This window comes from Fukomys damarensis, unplaced genomic scaffold (assembly GCF_012274545.1).
Source record: "Fukomys damarensis isolate Sample0158 unplaced genomic scaffold, DMR_v1.0_HiC HiC_scaffold_27, whole genome shotgun sequence".
Taxonomy (NCBI): domain Eukaryota; kingdom Metazoa; phylum Chordata; class Mammalia; order Rodentia; family Bathyergidae; genus Fukomys; species Fukomys damarensis.
The window spans coordinates 7,563,357-7,581,545 of record NW_022900939.1 but is presented as its reverse complement, the minus strand read 5'-3'; the positions used below and the strand labels follow the sequence as shown (position 1 = coordinate 7,581,545).

The window sequence follows — 18,189 nt, the reverse complement described above, 5'->3', positions numbered from 1 at the left end:
AGCTGCATGGCTCCGGGCCCGGCCCGCTCCAGGCCCTGGGCCTCCCGGGCTCCTGGAGGAGGAAGTGGGGCTAGGTGAGCTCAGGGGAGCGCAGAGGTGCGCACTGGAGGCCCAGAGGGTCGCAGCTGAGCCCGCTGCCCCGGGGCCTTCCTCTCCAAGCAGAAGGGGGCTCAGTGAAGCCCCCTCCTCCTTCAGCGATCACACTGGCCCCTCCAGGGGAGGAGAGCCCTGGGGAGAGGATCCCAAGGCAGGGAGCTTTCGTGCTGTTCTCCTCCAGGTCCTGACAGCTCCCCAGGGGGCCTGGGACTTCCAGTGGAAATTCAGTGGGGCTTTTCCAGTTAGCTGCTGGGGGGCGGGCTGGGGGGACAGGAAGGAGCAGTTCTGGTAGGGCAACAGGGAGGAAAAGGGAAACTCCCACCGAACTTGGGCCCTGAGTCAAGTCCAGGCCCTGGGCCTCCTGCGACAGCCCCAGGGCTCTCTCTGGAGGCCAAAGACTCTGTCCCCATTGGTGGTAGCTGCCTTGTCCCCAACCATGGCTGCTGGGAGACTAGGTCTGTGGTCAGGGCTTGGGTTTTGGGCCCAAACTGACTTGGGTCCCACCCCCCCCTCTAACCTCAGTTTCCTGGTCTGTGAGTGACGTCAAACCTGACATCATAGCAACTGTCAATAGAATAAAGCGTGCACAGTGCCTGGCAAGTGCCTGTGCCCACCCTGGGAGGCCTCTCTTTCCAGCTGTTGTGGTGTGGACACGTGTGTGTATGTGTGTGTGTGTGTGTGTGAGCTCCTGCTGGCGAAGGAGGGTTGTGTGGAGGCCTGGAAGCTGGTGAGGACCAGGGGTTGGCACCTGCCACCAACCAACATCACTGCGTTCGTTTGGGGTGTGGGGAGACGGTCACCTGAACCAGACCGGCTGAGTGTTGTGTAATGTTGTTTGAAGTTGGTGGGTTTTCAACAGAATAAACCAAAACCCATTTACTGAGCACCTGCTTGTCGGAGACAGAGTGGGGGCACGGGGTGGGGAGTGAGCCAGCTAGACGCCTCTGTCCTCGTCCTGAGCTGCTCACAGCGAGGGCTTCCCTGTCCCCGCGTGTCCATGCTGGGAAGCTCTCTCACGTGCAGGGCTCTGGGCCTCTCAAGGGTCCGTGCTGCCCAGGGCCAGACTCCAGCGACTCTACTGCGTGCTTGGCTGGGGGTGGAGGTGAGGGGCAGCGTGAGCACCTGCTGTCCATCTGAGCAGGGTTGGGCACAAGGGACACTGAGGTGTTGTTTGTCACCTGCGTGGTCAGGGAGTGTGTCCCGCCGCACCCTGGAGCCAGCCAGGAAGGACCGTGGGACAACCTCACTGAAGGCTGAGCCACATGACACAGACAGGTGCACATGGGTGTGGGGCGGGGGGCGGCAGTCAGACACTTGAGAAAGCAGGGCAGGGTGAGGGCTGAGACCTGAGTGGACTCTGCCTGGGCTCCCTAGTCCGGGTCGGGCTCGGGTTAAGGTGGGGTGCCGGGTCCCCATCTGAGGCCTTCAGGGGCATTAGATGGAGCTTGGTGTCGTGGGAGGGAGGGAGCCCAGCAGGTGGGGCAGTGGGTGGGGTTCGTTGCGAACCGGGCCTAGTAGCAGCTAATGGGAGCCCCGCACCCGGCCCCTGTGATGGAGACAGCGAGGCTGCACCCTCAGAACCAATCTGACCAGGCGCCAGGACTCTTAGGAGGTAGGAGATGGGAGGCTGGAGGGCCTAAGGCCTGGAGAATTTGGGCAGCCCGAGGGCAGACTGCGCCTCTAGCACAGGAGGACGCTGGGGCAGAGGGAAGGAGCTTCCTGTCCCAGGGCTTCAGGAAACTGCTGGGCGACCAGTGGAGTGGAGGCCGGGACTGCGGACTGGCAGAGTGAGAACGGTGGGTGGGAGCAGCTCGGGCAGGACCTCGAACGCCAAAGCGAGAAGTTTGCATTTGAGTTGCAGAAAAGGGAGCCACGGAAGGCGTTGGAGCTGGGGAGTGGCACGGCAGAGTGGGGTTCTGTGCCGCGTGGGGTGAGGTGGGAGTCCAGCAGTGGTCACTAGAGAGCCGAGGGCTGTGGTGACGGGCAGCGGGCAGCAGGGGTCTGCACAGCTAGGTGAAGAGGAAGCGTCAAGGGCAGGAGCGTCCTGGCCGAGCAGGGCCGGCCCTGGCATTGGTGGGCACCCGGCCTGGCACACGAGTCTCACCGAGTGGGGCCTGCTTCCCTCGGGCTCCTCTGGCGTTCTGCTCTCTCTCGGCGGGGCTCAGACCTCAGAGGAGGAGGCTGCTACTGGTTGTCCCCCTCCACCGCGGGGACCAGCCCCTGACTCCCAGAGACTGGAGACCCCTCCTGGGGCACAGCCCAGCAGGCCCAAGACCCGTGGGGGATCCTGGTTTGGAGCCCTGGGGCCAGCGGGTGCTCAGACTTCCTTCACCCCTGGGAAAGCCTGGGAACAGCAGACAGCCCTGAGCTGGCTCCAGAGGCGGGCGAGGAGGGAGGCTGTTTGATCTCAGCAGGAACAGGCCTGCCCACCCGCTTCCCCTCCTGCGGGCCAGGGTCTGAGGGCTGGAGGGAAGCCCAGAGGTGAACAGGGGCCGTGCTGAGGGGTGCAGTACTTCCCTTCCCGATGCTGTCCGTGAAGCCAGCGCCTGCACTGAGGGCCCAGCTGGTATCCCCGAGCGAGCGGATTGCTCCTGACTCCCCTCGGGGTTTCCCCACCCCCGTGGCTTCCTGTGGGCAGCTGATTCACAGAGAAGCAGCTGAGGGCCACAGAGGCCTGTGTTCTGGCTCTCCGAGCCGGTTCCAGCTCTGCTGTTTGGACACTGTGTGACGCAGAAGGGCCCTTTCTCCTCACTGGGCTGCCCGGCCCTGCCCTGCCAATGGCCCATTCTTTACGTGGACCAGGATCTGTCCTCTGTGAGATAGAGCATGCGTGAGGCCGCCAGCCTGGGTGTGTGCACACTCACACACCAGTCTCCACAGATAGGAAGTGCTCATCCTGCCATGCCCCTCCTGAGGCACCCCATCCTTTCTTGGGGGACCAGCTAGTGTGCCGGCGCCATTCCGCACTTGGGAGCTAGAATCTTGGCTCTGCCTGGTCTGAGTTCTGTGACCTTTTCTATTTTTGTTTGCTTGCTTGCTTGTTTGAGGACAATGTCTCGCTATGTAGGTTAGGCTGGCTTTGAACTCACAGCAATCCTCCTGCCTCAGCCTCCTGAGTGCTGGGATTACAGATGTGCACCGCTATGCCCAGCTTGTGTCCCTTTCTGAGCCTCAGTTTCCAAATCTCTTAGTTGAGGATGAAAATGGTCATGATCTCACGGATTGTCCCGAGGGTGCAATTAAAAAAAAAAGGTACATGTGAGACTTTGCAGTCTTGTTCCTGGCTCACAGGAAATGCTCAGAAAGGAGAGCTGCTGTTACTTTGCGGGACGAGACTACAGGTCAGGTCTTCAGTGTTGGGGCCTCTGTGCCCCTCCAGTGTACACGTGTGCGTGCCCAGGACCCTGGTCATTTCCGGCCGCTTGAGGCTGCTGCTCTTCCTGGGTGGTCGGCTTGCGTCACTATGACTCTAAGCCGAGTCATGAGAACTGGGTTTCAACATCACCTTCCCCTGATGCTGCTGTTCTGTGGCTGACAGAATGCTTCTGGGCACGCTCCTGGGCAGGGACTTCCCTGGGTTTCTGGATTCCTGGATTCCTGGACTCCTAGCACAGCTGACACTTGGGAACTGGTAGTTGAATGAATAAGTGATTGTCCTCCGGGTATCTCACCAGGATGGAGCTCAGTGCAGTATACTTGGTGACACCTTTGCAAGGATAAAGCCAGGAAGCAGGGCCTGTGGACCCAACTCCTGGAGGCTGGCTCGAGAAGGCGGGAACAGGCCTGGCCTCTCCTGTGGTAGCGGGCACTTCTGGGTCTCCTACTTGCTGGCCTTTCCCCTGCAAAGTGGGGAACAGCCAACTTCCTCCACCCTGGCCCATGTGGACACTGTGGCCTTTAGTGACCCCTGTCTCAGCCAGAAAACATGCTTTCCCATTATCTGTGGACCATGCTGTCACCCAGCAGGGGCTCCAGCTGGAGGCAGGAAGGTGCCCCCAAGATGCCCACACCAGACTCCCTCTGGGCGGCACTCCTCTCCCTGACTTCCCGCCCTGCCGTGGAGGCTTCTGCCCCTTGTGGAGCCCACCCTGGCTCCTGCTGTGTTGAGGGTGCTGGCTTGGCATGGCCCAGGCTCTGGGCAGGTATGGAGATGCATGCAGTGGGCACCAGGTCGTTCCCTGCCGGTACTGCTCAGCACTGTGACCCAGGCAGGCCGGCCTCTAACTCCGTCTGCTTCAGCACCTAGTGCTACAGCTGCTTCTAGTTGTCCATGGGTTTTGCATCTGCAGATTCAACAAACCACAGATCCAAATATTTGAGAAAAAAAATTGCTTCTTTCCTAAAGGTGGACAGACTTAAAGTTGTCATTATTCCCTAAAAATGTGGTATAATGACAATTTGCGGAGCTTTTTGCACAGCATTTGCATTGTATTCTAAGGTATTAGAAGTAATCTAGGGATGGGCTCGAGGATAGCGGAGGAGGAGGAGGTGTGTAGGTTATGTGCAAATGCCGTGTCCTTTTATAAGGGATTGAGAATCCATGGAGGTTTGTCCCCTGTGGGCACCCAGAGACAGGATGCTCATGTGAGAGCCGTTCTGGACGCACCTGAGACGCACCTGGGACTGCCTGCCCAGTGAGGGCTGTGTGCGCGCTGCGCTTTGGGCGGTTGTTTTTTGTTTTTTGTTTTTGAGGCAAAACATTTATTGGCATATTTTAGATACATGTAATGATAACATGCATCATCATAGAGAATTTGTACCTGTACCAGTTCTTTTTTTCCCATCCTCCTCCCCGCTTTGACCCCTCTTCCCCTCCTTATTTACAAAAGCTTTGTTTCCATTTTTTCTTCCCATTTTCTCTTTTTTTCCTGTCCCTTCTTTTGTTTCCCCCTCCCCCCTCCCTTGTTCCCCTTCTCATTTGAACATTTCCTTCCCATTTCCCAGTATCTATTATACATTTTGGTCCTTATTTACACTTTTAGTTTCTCACATCAGAGAAACAATGTGGTATTTAAACACGCTTGTCTGATTTATTTCACTTAAGAGCATGGTCTCAAGGTCCATCCATTTAGCTATAACTGTCTGAAGCTCATCCTTCTTTATGGCAGAGTCGTACTCCGTTGTATTAAAAAAATCTTCTTTATCCACTTGTTGTTGATGGCATTTGGGCTCCTTCCAAGATTTAGCTATTACAAACTGTTAGGCCACTGTCATTAACTGGAAGCCTTGTGAGTCTTTAGAGATGGGAGAGCCTGGCAATCAGTGAATCTGGGCATCATGGAACTGGGTTTGGGTCTCTGTTCATCCTCTACTGAGTGACCTTGGGCAAGTTACATCCCTTTGGCGGCTGAAAAAGTACAACTCCTCCCCTGCGGTTGCTGTGCTTGGCTTTGGTAGGTGAGATACGCATGGTGTCATAGCAAGCGGCTGCAGGCTTGTTGGGGATGGGACCCCGGGGGCCCAGCTTCTCCCAAACGGGGCAGCCTGGGAGGAAGACGGGAGGTGGGCAGTTCCCAGCCTCAACTGGGGAGCCATTGCAGGGCTGCGCCAACACCTCTGAGGCCAAAAGGTAGGTGAACACATATAAATATATATAAGAACAGATTAGATTATAGGACCTCTTTTCCCCATTTTCCGAAACTTCTGCAGCAAGCCCGGATTCATTTTATGCTCAGGGGAAAAACAAAAGAAGCCACACAAATCACAAAGCTATGTTTAAAATCCTTATTACATACAGTGTAAGCGAAAACATATTATGGGAACTTGGGATCGTACTGAGGCTTTTGTTGTTAATAAATCCTGTAAGTTCGAAGGAGGGGTGGCCTGTTGGTGTGAAGCGCGTATCCGTTTGCCAGGCCTCACAAGAGGCACAGGTCAGATATGATGGAAACGTAATCCAGCTCTGCACGGGGGGCCGGGAGGAGTTTAGAAAGCTCTCCAGTAGCTGCTGAAATCAGCTGCAAGATCGCCTCTCTGAGCCTCCGTGTTCCCATCTGTGAACTGGGGGCCATAACAGCAATGATAATACCTTCGTGATGGTGAAATGGCATTTTGTGGAGCTCACGTGGAAATGTCACCACAGAGATCCGGAGAAGCAGGAGGTGGGGCACAGTGGAGCACGCCCAGTGCGGCTCCCATCAGGAGTAAAGAAGGGGCGGAGCAAGGCTGAAGGTGTTCCGGGGTAAAGGTCCCTACCTCAGCAGAGAAACACTCAGAGAAAGGAATATGTGTTCCTACGCACACAAGGCACTTTCAGTGATACCTGGTACACAGGAGACGCCGGGTAAATGTTAATTTGTTGTGCCTGATAATAACAGTAATAATATACTATGGTTGGAAAATCGTCTCCCACTCACTGTTTTAGGAGGTGGTTTATGAGAATGCTGTTGCAATGGGACCTATAACTTGTCATCCTTTAGAGAGGAAATAGAAACTCCGTGGGGGAGGGCTGCTTTCTCTGGAAGTTGTGCAGGCGTGAGTGGGCGTGGGGGGCCTCGGGTCACGACCAGTAGCTGGGCAGGGAAGCGGTCTCCTCCCCTACTCCGGTGTTTGTGCGTGTGCAGAGCCCCTCTGCTCCCTTTCTCTCTGCCCAGACCTCGAGTGCAGGCCCGTGTGCTGTCCGGAGACAGCGGCGCAGGGCGCTGTGGTTGTCACACTTTGGCTAACTTGCAAGTGGGGTTACCAGGGTTCCGCACTGCCGTGGCCTCCCTGGGCATGGGCTGGGCCTGCCTGCAGGGTCTGTGGACCTTTGGGTGCGAATGAACCAGAGCCCTGACAGCTTGCCTTTGGTGAGGCTGGCGGCCCAGGGAGAAATAACAGGGACTCTGCCTCCCGGGTCTGGAGGAAAGGAGCTTCCCAGGGCTGCCGGGAGCTCTAGGGGCGCAGAACAGGGGTCCCTGATCTGACTGAGCCCAGCAGAAACTGGGTGCTTTGGGTGTAGAGCTGAGGGCAATGTCGGGGGTTGTGTCTAGAACCTCGGGATCTTGATGTTGTGTACAGATCTGTAATTCACTCAGTTAACCCACCTGACCAGTCTGACCCCATGAACAACACCCGGACTCTGCTTGGATACTTCAAAAGCTTGGAGAGCTGACCACCTTTCCTCTCCGGACAGCCTGACACTCTGCTACAGGACTTGAGCGAATCCACCCACTTCTCGATCTAGCTCTTGCTTATTACAACCATGCACGATCTTGGAGTAGGGGACCGCAGGCTCTGCCATAGGAAAGAAATGTTGCAGCTTTTTTAAAAGAAACTCCATTTCCATCCGAACTCAGTGGCCGCAACCCCACCCACCACTTTCTAATCAGTGAAGGTTTTCGTGGAAAAATTCGTAGGCTGAAGAACAAACAGGCAGGAGGAAATAACCACTCAGAGATAACCACTGTGATCAGTTTGGTGTTTTGGCTTAGAAAAAATAAAGTAAAAATGTGCCTACAGCCCAGATTGGGCTCAAACCGTAAGAACCGCTTCCTGCCCTGCCCCCCTGGCCTCGCCTGTGTGGGGAGGTTTTTCCATGTGATTCAGTCTCCTTCCAGCCATCTTTCCGAGCCCCCTGTGTCGCACCCACGGTGACCTGGTTAGGTGCTCGCCCGCCGTCACCCACGTGGGCCACTTGAACCCTTGGTGTCCACGCCGCCACAGCGACACCTCGGCGCCTGTGGATTTTGCGCTCAGCCCTCCCCAGCTGCTTGGGGATTTCCCAGCCCCGGCCCCGCAGCCAGGGGTTCTTTGCTTTGAAGGGATCTGCTCTCCACCAGAACACACCCCCGGATTTCCCTCCAGCCCCTTGTGTTAGCTGGTGAACTCACAGGGGAGCAGGGGCGGGCTCTGAGGGTGTGTTTGCGGAAGAGGCACAGACAGACGAGGGACAGACAGGCAGACAGCCCGGGCACCACCGGTATGAGCCTTTTCTCTGCAATTAGAGGCTGACCCCTGACCCGCCGGGAGCCTGTGGCATCATTAACTAACCGTGGGCCCTCTTTACTATTTAATGGCCTGTCCCCACCACGCCTCCTTCCCCAGGAGCCCTCCTCGAATCCGGGAATGGGGATGAGACTGGGAGGAAGCCGATCCCCAGAGTGGGCCCTAGGCTGGTGCAGTCCTGGTGACCCACGAGTCACCGGGAGGGTTGTGCAAGCCTCCCCTGCCGGGAGCTCCTGGTTACCCTGGTGTGGGGCATGACGGAGAAGTTGCCTTCTAACCGGAGATCCCAGGAGATGCCGTGGGACGACACTTTAAGAACCACTGGAGGTGCAGGAAAGGGCAGGACTGGGACTCATGGTAAATTTCGGTTCCTGCTGCCGCCGCCCTGCTCAAAAAAGGCTCATCCTGTGAGGCCTAGACTCACCTTCTCCACCCCGCACCCCACCTCCCTCCCCTCCTGCAGGGTAGGCCTGGAACATCGTGGATGTCTCTTTTTGAGACAGGGTCTTGGCACGTAGCCCACCCAGGCTGGTCTTGAACTCAGTGATCCTCCTGCTTCAGCCTCCAGAGGGATGGGAATACAGCCTTGTACCACTTGGCTTGTGTGGGAAGTAGATGTGAGGAGAGCAAGCTGGCTGTCGCCAGCCCTGTCTTGCAGAGTGGACTCCAGGGTTCTGAGGGATGTGCGCGCTCCACCTCACAGGCAGGGCCCCGCGCCATCCTGCTCAGCTCCCCCTGACCGCTCCAGTAACGCGATCCTGCTCCAGGCTCCGCGCTCTCCAGCCGGTTTATGTTCCCAGTTATTGTTCTAGGCAGGTTTCTGGAAAGCTGGAAACTTTCTCCTGCCAGGACCAGGCTCTGCCTGGCAGGCACAGCAATGAGAGGGGAGAGTGATCGGTGGGCGGCAGCATGTGCTGGTCCTGCCCCGGACCCTCGGAAGGCAGCCAGGATGTCAGGTCGGCCTCCTCGGCCTCTGTGTGCAGCTGCTCTGTCCGTGCCTCCCAGATGGGGAAGCAGGGTCTGGGAGTGGAACCGACTTCCCCAAGCTCACATTGACAGGGGCAGAGCAGGGCTCTCAGTGGCAAACGCTGGAGCTGGCAGGGCCAGGGGTGGGCAGCAGGTCCTGGACCCAGGGAGCTGGGGTGTGGGAAGGCGGCTTGGCTCCCCTCTCTCCCTCCGCAGCCCGGGCCTCTTGGGCCTCAGGGTCCTGCAGTGCCAGGGCCCTGGCCTCGTCTTGGGATGGCCTGGCCCTGCATGCCTTGCTCTGCAGCCGCCACTGAGGGCCCTGGGCAGGTGGCGCCCCTCCTGGGTGTTCCTGTAAGGCCTTCTGATTGGTAGCCGTGGGCGGCAGGCATTTTCTCAGGTCTTAACCCGCAGGCCACCCAGCACCCCAGGACCCACGAGGAGGGCACCATTACCAAGCCAGGGCTGCGAGGGTGAACTACAGATTCCAGCTTCAGGCATTAGAGCAGGACCTGGCCCAGGCAGCCTCATCCAGCTGGGGGAGGGACGCAGACCTCCTCTGTCCTCAGCCTCAGAGACGCAGGCTCTTGGTCGAGCTGCTGGGTCCTGAGTGCCAGGTACCCAGCACCCCGGGAAAGGCTGGGCTAGGATCCTACTCCAGAGCCCCTGGGGAGGAAAGATGGCAGAATGTCACTGTGTCCAGCACTGGCCTAGGGCCCGGCTTTGGGGTCCCTGCTGGTTGTAGGGCAGGGTCTAGCCCCAGCCCCCCCCCCTCAGCCCCTGGTTCCTCCTAGAGTTGGTGCCCAGACTCCCAGCTTTCCTCACTCCCACAGGCGCGGCTCCAGCCCTGGCTTCCTGTGGAGCCTGGGGCCCGGGTCTGTCCCGAGAACAGGCTCAGCCGGTTGGGTGACTTGAAACTGGCCTGAGCCCAGGGCGGGCTGCCACATGTGTCCTCTGCTCAGGCCAGCTCTGTGTCCTGTGGGATCTTTCACACCTATGCCCTGGGCCAGAAGTCCCGCCTGAGTCTCTGACACCCGGGGCCACCGTGTCCCAGGTTTGGGAGCCCAGACCCTGCTGGTGGCTCCTAGCACCTTTCCTGCCTGCCCGGCTCTCTCCACACCCGCTCCAGCCCAGAACCTTATCATGGTGGATACCATCGGCTCAGTGCAGTTCCCTTTATCGCTGTGTGAGAGGGAGCGGATGGCCACAGCAGGCAGGAGCCCATCCCTGGCAGGTCTGCCTTCCAGGCAGCCCTCTCTCTCTGCATGTTGCTGTGGCTGGCGAGGCTGGAGTCTGGGTGGGGTGGGCACCTCACATCCATGGCTTTCTGCGTGCTGGGGAGCTGGCCCCAGATTAGGCGGAAGGAGGACACAGGACTGGCACAGAGGACAGGGGCTTCATGAGCTGTAATGGCTGTGGTTCAGGATGGGAACAACACCAGGGGCAGCTAAGCCCCAGATCCCTTCACTGCAGGCGTCGCAGGCGGAGAGGCCACAGCCCCTCTCCTCCCAGCCTGGCCCCAGGGCCCGAGCTGGTGTCCCCTGAGGAAGGTTCCCAGCAGCGCGGATCCTCAGACTGTGTGAGGGGCCTTGGTCTGTGTCTCTGGCCCTTGGTCACTTCTCCCATCAAACACCCTTAAGTCGGAAGTACTGAGACCTGGTGCTGGGAGGCAGGAGGTGCGAGACTTGGCCAGTTTAGTAACAGAAGAGATCACAGAGCCTGGCAGAACCCACGTCCATCTGAGGCCCCCGGTTATGTGGGTGCTGGGCCGCACTCCCTGAGGGCCTGTGTTCCCCCAGGCAGGGCACAGCCTGGAGGAAGTGGTATTTCAGCTGCCACAGCTCGGACTTCCTGAGCTCGGTGCCCATGGTGGGCGTGCGGAGGCTGGCACATACCCACTGCCATGTGGGCTCCCTGATTAGAGTCCCCTCCTCTCTAATCACCCTACTGGGGCCGCACCCAGCCACCATCCCTGTCCCATCTGGCCAGGCTCCAGAAGGGGCCACGGGGTGTCATCTGTTGGTGGAGCCCGCAGCCTGAGTTGTGGAAGCCCTCAGTAGGCCGTGTGATGCCCGAGTTTCCGAGTGTTTGGTGTGGTGCGGTCAAGCACAGGGCTCCTGGCATGCTGTCCTCCACTCCTGGCGCTGTGCTGTGTGGCCTTGGACAAGTGCCTTTACCAGCCTGGGTCTCCGTTTCTTCGGCCGTAAAATGTGACTCAAAGCAGAACTCATCTCTTAAGCCATCGAAGGACAAACTGAGCCTGGAGGTGCTCAGCACGGCCTCTGGTGGGTAGCGACTGCCATACTGTGCTGCTGTATCTGCTCCAGACCCTGAGGGCTGGCTCCATCCACCCATTTCCTGTGTCTTCCAGGGGCTTCATGAGCTGTAATGGCTGTGGTTCAGGATGGGAACAGCACCAGAGGCAGCTGAGCCCCAGATCCCTTCACTGCAGGGAGGGCATGCTGTCTTCTTTGAGGTCCTATGGAGGCCTGGCCCCTCTGTGCACACCTTGGTCACAGCTGGACTCACTTTGTAGCAATCCTCCTGCCTCAGCCTCACAGTCCTGCTCCAGCACGGCCAACAGGGCAGGGCGCTGACGTGCTGTGTGTCTGCTGACCCTATGGCTGCGATGGCCCACCCCTGACCACGTGAATTCCACAGGCTTGGGATCCCAGCATTCCCCTCTGAATACCTGCTCCCCCAACTGTCGTGAAGTGGGCAGGGCCATGGACCCCAGAGTCAGAGGGTGCCGCGCACTGAGCTGAGCAGGTCACTGCTGCATGAGCAGGGCGGGTGCCCCACCCTCTGAGGCCGGGCCCTGCTTGGGCTTGGCATGGGGTGCGATCCATTAGGAAGCAGGCACACAGCAGTTCTTTCTCCACCCTTCCTTTTGATCCTGTTTTCCATCTGCCCCACGAGAGTGGCCTTTCGGGGGCCTTCTGTAGCAACTGTGCATCTGTCCCTTTCTGCACACCCTCCTGCCGGTTGGAGGGGACTCCTTGCTGCTGTGGCTGAGTTGCCTCGGCCCCTCTCTTGCCCGAATCCTGGGTCTCCACGAGCTGACTCTGGCCTCATCTTAGACAAGCCCTGATAGCCCACTTTACCAGAGAGGACCCTGGGGCAGAGTGGGAAGCAGTTTGACAAAGATCACACAGCACTGAGAAATGAGATTGGAATTTAGGTCTCTGTCCATTCGGAGCCCACACTATGTTCCAGTTTATTATTTTGGCTCCAGACCTGGGGCTGGGAACAGTGCCCCCAAAGGCAGCTGACTGCCGAGAGTCCCCCAGGAATCTTGGTCCTGTCATTACAGCCTCTGGAATCCACCCCCCACCCCCGCACACACACAGTCTCTCCTGCAGTCCCTAAATGTCCCTCTGATTTACTGCCTCCCATTCACGTGTTCAAGTGAGTTACAGATATATGTGCCAGGCGTCGTGGCACACACCTGTAATCCCAGCACTCAGGAGGCTGAGGCAGGAGGATCGGTGTGAGTTTGAGACCAGCCTGGGTGACATAGTGAGTTCCAGGTCAGTCTCAACTACACAGTGAGACCCTGTCTCAAAAAACCAAACCAAACAAAACAAAACAAGTGAGTTACAGGTATGCAGGTTATCTCTACAGCCCTGGGGCCAGAGCTCTGGGCCAGAAACGCGGCCAAGCCCTGTCCTATGCATCTGTCCCAGCGTGCTGAACAAGTACAGAGGGGGTGCGATCCCAAAATACAGCGAATGTCTACACTTTAACAACGTCTCTCTGTAAGACTCATTGCCGTGAACCCTTTTCAGGGCCCCCCATCTGAACACACTGATCGCGCTGTTCTCACCATGGTCTGAAGCAGCTCTGCAAATTCTCTTTCGTGAGTGTCTTCAGTTGCGCTGTCTTGGCTGCCTTGATGTCCTGAGTCCGTTCAAAACGCTGACCTTTCATGGTCATTTTGACTTTGGGGAAGAGCCAGAAGTCACACAGTGCCAGATCCGGTGAACTAGGTGGACGAGGACACACTGTGATGTTTTTATTTGACAGAAATTTCTGCAAACATTTGATCAACAAGGGATGATTGCAAAATATTGGTTAAATAAAAAAAAGTATGGCAGTAAAAGACACATTGCCACTGATCCCCCTCAACATACTTACCCCCGCTTGGAGCACACCTATCCCGTTGTTCTTAGCAATGTGTCTTTCACTGTCAAAAAGTTTTGTTTTGTTTTGTTTTGTTGAGACAAGTTCTCACTGTGTTTTCAAGCCAGCATTAAACTCACTACATAGCCCAGGGTGACCTCGAACTTGAGAGGATCCTCCTGCCTCGGCCTCCCAAGTGCTTCCATCACAGGTGTGCATCACCACATTCAACAATAAGTTGTTGTTTTTTTTAACATTAAAACTTTTACCCTGGGCCAGGGATTTAGCTTAGTGATTCCTCTGCCTTCCTTGCAAGCTCAAGGTCCCGGGTTCGATCCCCAGTACCAAAAGAAAAGAAAAGGAATGAAAAACTTCTACCCTGCATTTTCATGTGTCGTGATGTGAAACTGATTGGGAAACACCAATTGCTGTAACCGATCCCCCATGCTCCCCAACACGCGGGAACACACGCACTCCCCGGAAGATGGCAGCTCCATGTCTACATCTGGAAAAACACCACATCTGCTGGGCTTATAGCCCCAGAGAAGGAACATCCTGGCCAGGATGGGTGGAACTGACTTTCCTTCCAGACAGGAAGTGGGAGTCAGGCTTCCAGGAGCCGGGGCTGGACAGGAGGGTCCAGCAGCAGGCAGAGGTGTGGGAGGCAGCTGGTGATGGAGAATTTAAAGGCCTTTGAAACTCCTGCGACTGGATGTGTCTCTTCCGCCATGTGGTGGGGTGGTGGAGGCTGTGCTCATCTGTGCCCCGCAGCGTTCCCCCACACCTCATCCCCACCCTGCAGCCCTTGTAAGCTGGGGTCCCCTGGCATCTCCGCAGTCAGGGCATTTGGGAGCTCAGAGAGGCTGAGAGGCTGCCTTGGCCGAGATCACCCAGGAGCTGGGATTAAACTAGGTCTTCTGGGAAACCTGAGACCCCAATCCTGCCTGGCCTGGCGGCCTCACGTTTCTGCTGTGGCCCAGAGTAACAGCGGTGGTTTTTATTTTCTTTTGATTTTAACAACAAGAGAATGTGAGACCAGAGATTGAAAAGTAAGATAGTGGGAGGTCAGAAAGCCGCCTGGACTGGGCTGGGGTTTCAGGAAATGCTCCACCTGTCAGATGTGAAAACAAACACGGGCCTGGCCAGCCCTTCCCACCAGGGTCAGGGCAAAGTCCGGAGAGGTGGTGGTCACCGTCCGCTTACAGGTGCACGGCCTGGGCAGATCCGCCTGTCACCTTCCACTTTCTGTCCGGACACAGATCCCTGCCAGGCATTCAGGCCTAGCTGGCCGGTCCCTGTGGCCCAACCCCGAGCTGGGGACAGAGGCCCTGGCCATGCAGAGGACAGAGGTTGCCTCCCTGTCCCCTCTCCCAGGAGTGGCAGAGGCATCCCTGGCTTGGAGCCCCCAGGCTGGGAACACACCTGGGGCTGTAGGAAGCCCCACCGTGGCTCCGGAAGGAAATCAACAACTTCTGGGTCATCACCCAACCCTCTTTGCTCTCATTTATATGTTGCTTACTGAGTGCAGGTCACTTAACATACACTGACTCCTTTGGGCCCCATGTAACCCATGGTCACGTTCATTTCATAGCTGAGTTTTTAAATTTTGTTTTGTCTGTTTTCCCTGTTCATTTCATAGCTGAGTTTTTAAATTTCGTTTTGTCTGTTTGTTTTTGAGGGTCTCATTGTGAAGTCCAGGCTGGCCTAGAACTCATGGCAATCCTCCTGCCTCGGCCTCCTGATGACTGGGATTTTAGGCGTGCATCATCAACCCAGCCTCACTATAGCTGGGAGAGCTGAAACACAGGGGCGTGGCCACACGGGGAGGACTGGGCCAGGGCACAGTGGATTGAGCCCACTGTGTGCTGACCTGGTGGCAAGTGACTGTCCTACGTGTGGGGCAGGGCAGGTCACTGACCAGGAAGTCCTTCTGCAGGTTTTCCTGAGGACCTTCGTCCAGCATCGCAGAACCAGGGGTGGTGTCCCTGGGTGCTGTGACTCTGCACCTAGGACTCCTTCTGCCTCTCCACGTGGGAGCCCCAGTGAGGAGGGATGAGGGAGCAGATGGGATACACAGCTGTGCACCCCAATTTCCTGGCCCAGCTGGCCCAGCTAGCTGTGTGACCTTTGGTCTCCGTTGTCTCTGGGCCCCTTAGAAAGTGCAGTGATCCTGCATGTCTCAGGCATAGTGATACCGCGCTGGTAAACGACCCGGGGAGTGAGTCCACGGGGAGTCAAGGGTGGGTCGGAGGCGTGGAGCTTCAGGTGACACTATTTTCCAGCCAGCCGCTCCCTTGCCGGGTGCTGCACACCAGGAAACCAGGTCTGCCTGCACCCCACACAGGGGCCAAGGGCCGGGCGGGCTCCCCGAGGGTGGCACTTACACTCTCAGACACCAAGGAGTCTATCGGGGCTTGGGAACCTCTTGGATCCCCCAGCGAATCCAGGATAGGGGCCCTGCCTGAGGGTGAGTGGGAGGGGAGACACCCCCAGCCCCCAGCAGGGCTTTGTCTGGATGGCACTTGCCTGCTGCAGGTGCAGGTGCAGGCTCAGGGTTTGTGAGCCACAGGAAATTCAGGTCCAGCCTGGGGGAAGCCGCCCACCCTGCCCCAGCCAGTGCTGTCTTCCTGAGGACCAGAGTCTTCTTCCCTGGGTGATCAGAGTTGATTCTGCTCCTCCCAACGCCTCCCAGCCTCTCCAGACCCCCTTTCCTCTCCTTATTCCACCCCTGCACACCGAGTGCTTATAGGTGCGTCCCCTCCTCCCAGAGAGCCTGGGCCTAGCAGGGGGTGGGGACGCCCATGAACACAGAGGCCGAGTGACCTCTGCTAGTGACTGGGCCCGGGGCTGGCATGGGCTGGTTCCTCCAAGCAGCTGGAAGTGAGGCCTGAGTGTAGATCAGGAAACAGGAAGGCCCAGGCCTACAGGGGAGCCCTCGGAGGACTGGTTCTGGCAGGGAAACAGCAAGTGCAAAGGACCTGAGGTGGGCAGAGGCCAAGGGTCCTGGAACAATAGAGAGGATCATGTATAAGGGGCAAGGGTGACAAGAGGGAGAAGGGACAGGGCAAACCACAAAGAGCTCATCAGCTACATAGAGTCTGGGCTTTGTTTTTTTTTTTTTTTTTTTTCCAGACTGGATCTTGATCTGTAGCTCAGGCTGGTCTTAAACTCACTATGTAGCCCAGGCTGGCTTTAACTTTGCAGTGATCCTCCTGACTCAGCCTCCAGAATGCTGGGATTATAGGCTTGCATCACCGCGCCCAGCTTTTAAGGCTGGATTTTATAGCTTTGACTACATCACCAGTAGAGAGGTGCAGGCCAGAGAGGAGCAAGATGTTGTGTTTCTGGAGTCCTTGTTGCCACTGGGAGGTCAGCGCTGAAACCTGTGACTCAAGGATGCGGCTCTGGTCCGGGCTGTAGTGCAGGTGGGGCACTGCGGGTCCAGAAGGAGATGCTGGGCTCTGAGGTGTTGGCTGAGCACTCTGAGCACCCTTCCCAGGACTCTGCAGCACTTAAAGCAGGGAGTGCCGCCCCCAGGGACCTTTGAAAGCCCAGCGTCTCCTGCAGTGTGGCCCCGCGGTATTGGGAGCGATTAAGTGCGGGAAGGAGATGGACTATCCATGTGTCCGTGCTGAGCGTCTCATGGACCGGAAGCCTAATGCAGGTGACTCAGGGAGGAGACCAGCTGCTCCCGCCCAGTGACAGCGCAGCCTTCTGTCCCCGACAGTACCACTCTCCTGGACCTGCCTTCTGAGGAGCCGCTCCAGAAAACACTGAGCTGCCCATCACGGGACAGGTGAGGAGGCAGAGATGGAGGGCAGGCACCTGGGCGAGGTCACACGGGCTGTTCCTCAGCGTGGAGGTCGGGCCCAGAAGCACCACAGTCCCCGCACCCCATGGGCTCCCCATCTCTGGGCCTCCCACCCAGGTGAGGGCAAAGTGAGCCGCCAGCCTTTCCAACCCTACCTCCTGCACCTGAGGGCCTCAGAGGTGGGGAGGCCAGGCAGCAGCTCCTGCACTCAGAGCACCCTTGGGTGAGGACAGAACAGGCCTGAGCATGGTTTCAGCTGACTCAAAATAGTGGTCCTCTGACTCCCTTCAGGTGGCTGAGCACTTCAAGTCCTGTTGTCCCAGCGGCAGCCCCTCCTGCCCTCCTTCCCGCTCCACACACCCATCCATCTACCCCTCTATCCATTTACCTGCCTGCCCACCCACCGTCTACCTACCCATTCATCCACCCACCCGTCCATCCTGCCATCGACCCATCCGTCCGTCCATCCTCTCACACCGCACCATCCATTCATCCGTTCCACCACTTATCTACCTGTTCATCTTTTCATTCAGCAGCATTTTTTGAGCACCTACTTTGTCCTCATGAGGAATATGTCATCTTCCTACTCCAGGCATCACAGTGCATGGGGCGAGGACAAGTAGACATTACTGTGGAGCGGATGAGTTACAGTAACTGTCTTTGGCTGACAGCTGACCATATGCCAGGCATTTTGCCCATGTTTTGTCATTTAGTGTCCGGAAACATCTGAGAAATAGCTTTTACCTTCCTCATTTCACAGAGCGGTAGAGTGGGGCTCAGAGGGGTTCTGTCACGCGCCCGAGATCACACAGCTAGGAGGTGACAGGCCCGCATTTGAACCCCGGGCAGTCCCTCACTGGAGCCTGCTGTGGGGGCCGCTCCCAGAGCCAGTGCCACTGGAATAAAGCCCTCAGCAGCGTGTGTCCTGGAGGCGGGGGTCTCCCAGAGGAGGTAATGTCTGGGCTGAGGAATCAGCAAAGAGCAGGAGTTGGAAAGGTATTAGCAGAACAGTTTCGCTTTCCAGCTGATTTGACATCGGCGGTACATCGGGCAGTTTCAGCTATCGCGGCCTGGCAGTGGGCACCATGCCTGCTGTGCTCAGGGCGCCCACGGCCCGGCAGGAAGGCCCCTCCCCACCGTACACAGCAGGCGCACACTGGCGAGGGCCCCGGGGGACGTTCTGCAGGGAGACAACTCCGCCTCACTTGTGCGGGGACTGGGCCGGCTGGCGCTGACGACACACACCGACCCGGCCGGGCTCATGGAGCCCC

General features: G+C 57.6%; 1 protein-coding gene across 3 annotated transcripts in view; it reads left to right on the top strand.

Annotated features, from left to right (window-relative positions):
* Window positions 1-18,189, top strand: part of Cd82 (CD82 molecule) — a 31,439-nt gene that overhangs the window by 728 nt on the left and 12,522 nt on the right. For 2 of the 3 annotated variants that reach the window (XM_019205798.2, XM_010612509.3), the window contains exon 2: window positions 16,835-16,903. The exons of the other annotated variant lie outside the window; for it this stretch is intronic. The gene's annotated coding sequence lies outside the window, so the exon portion shown is untranslated. The remainder of the gene's footprint in view (window positions 1-16,834; window positions 16,904-18,189) is intronic. 3 annotated transcript variants of the gene reach the window in all.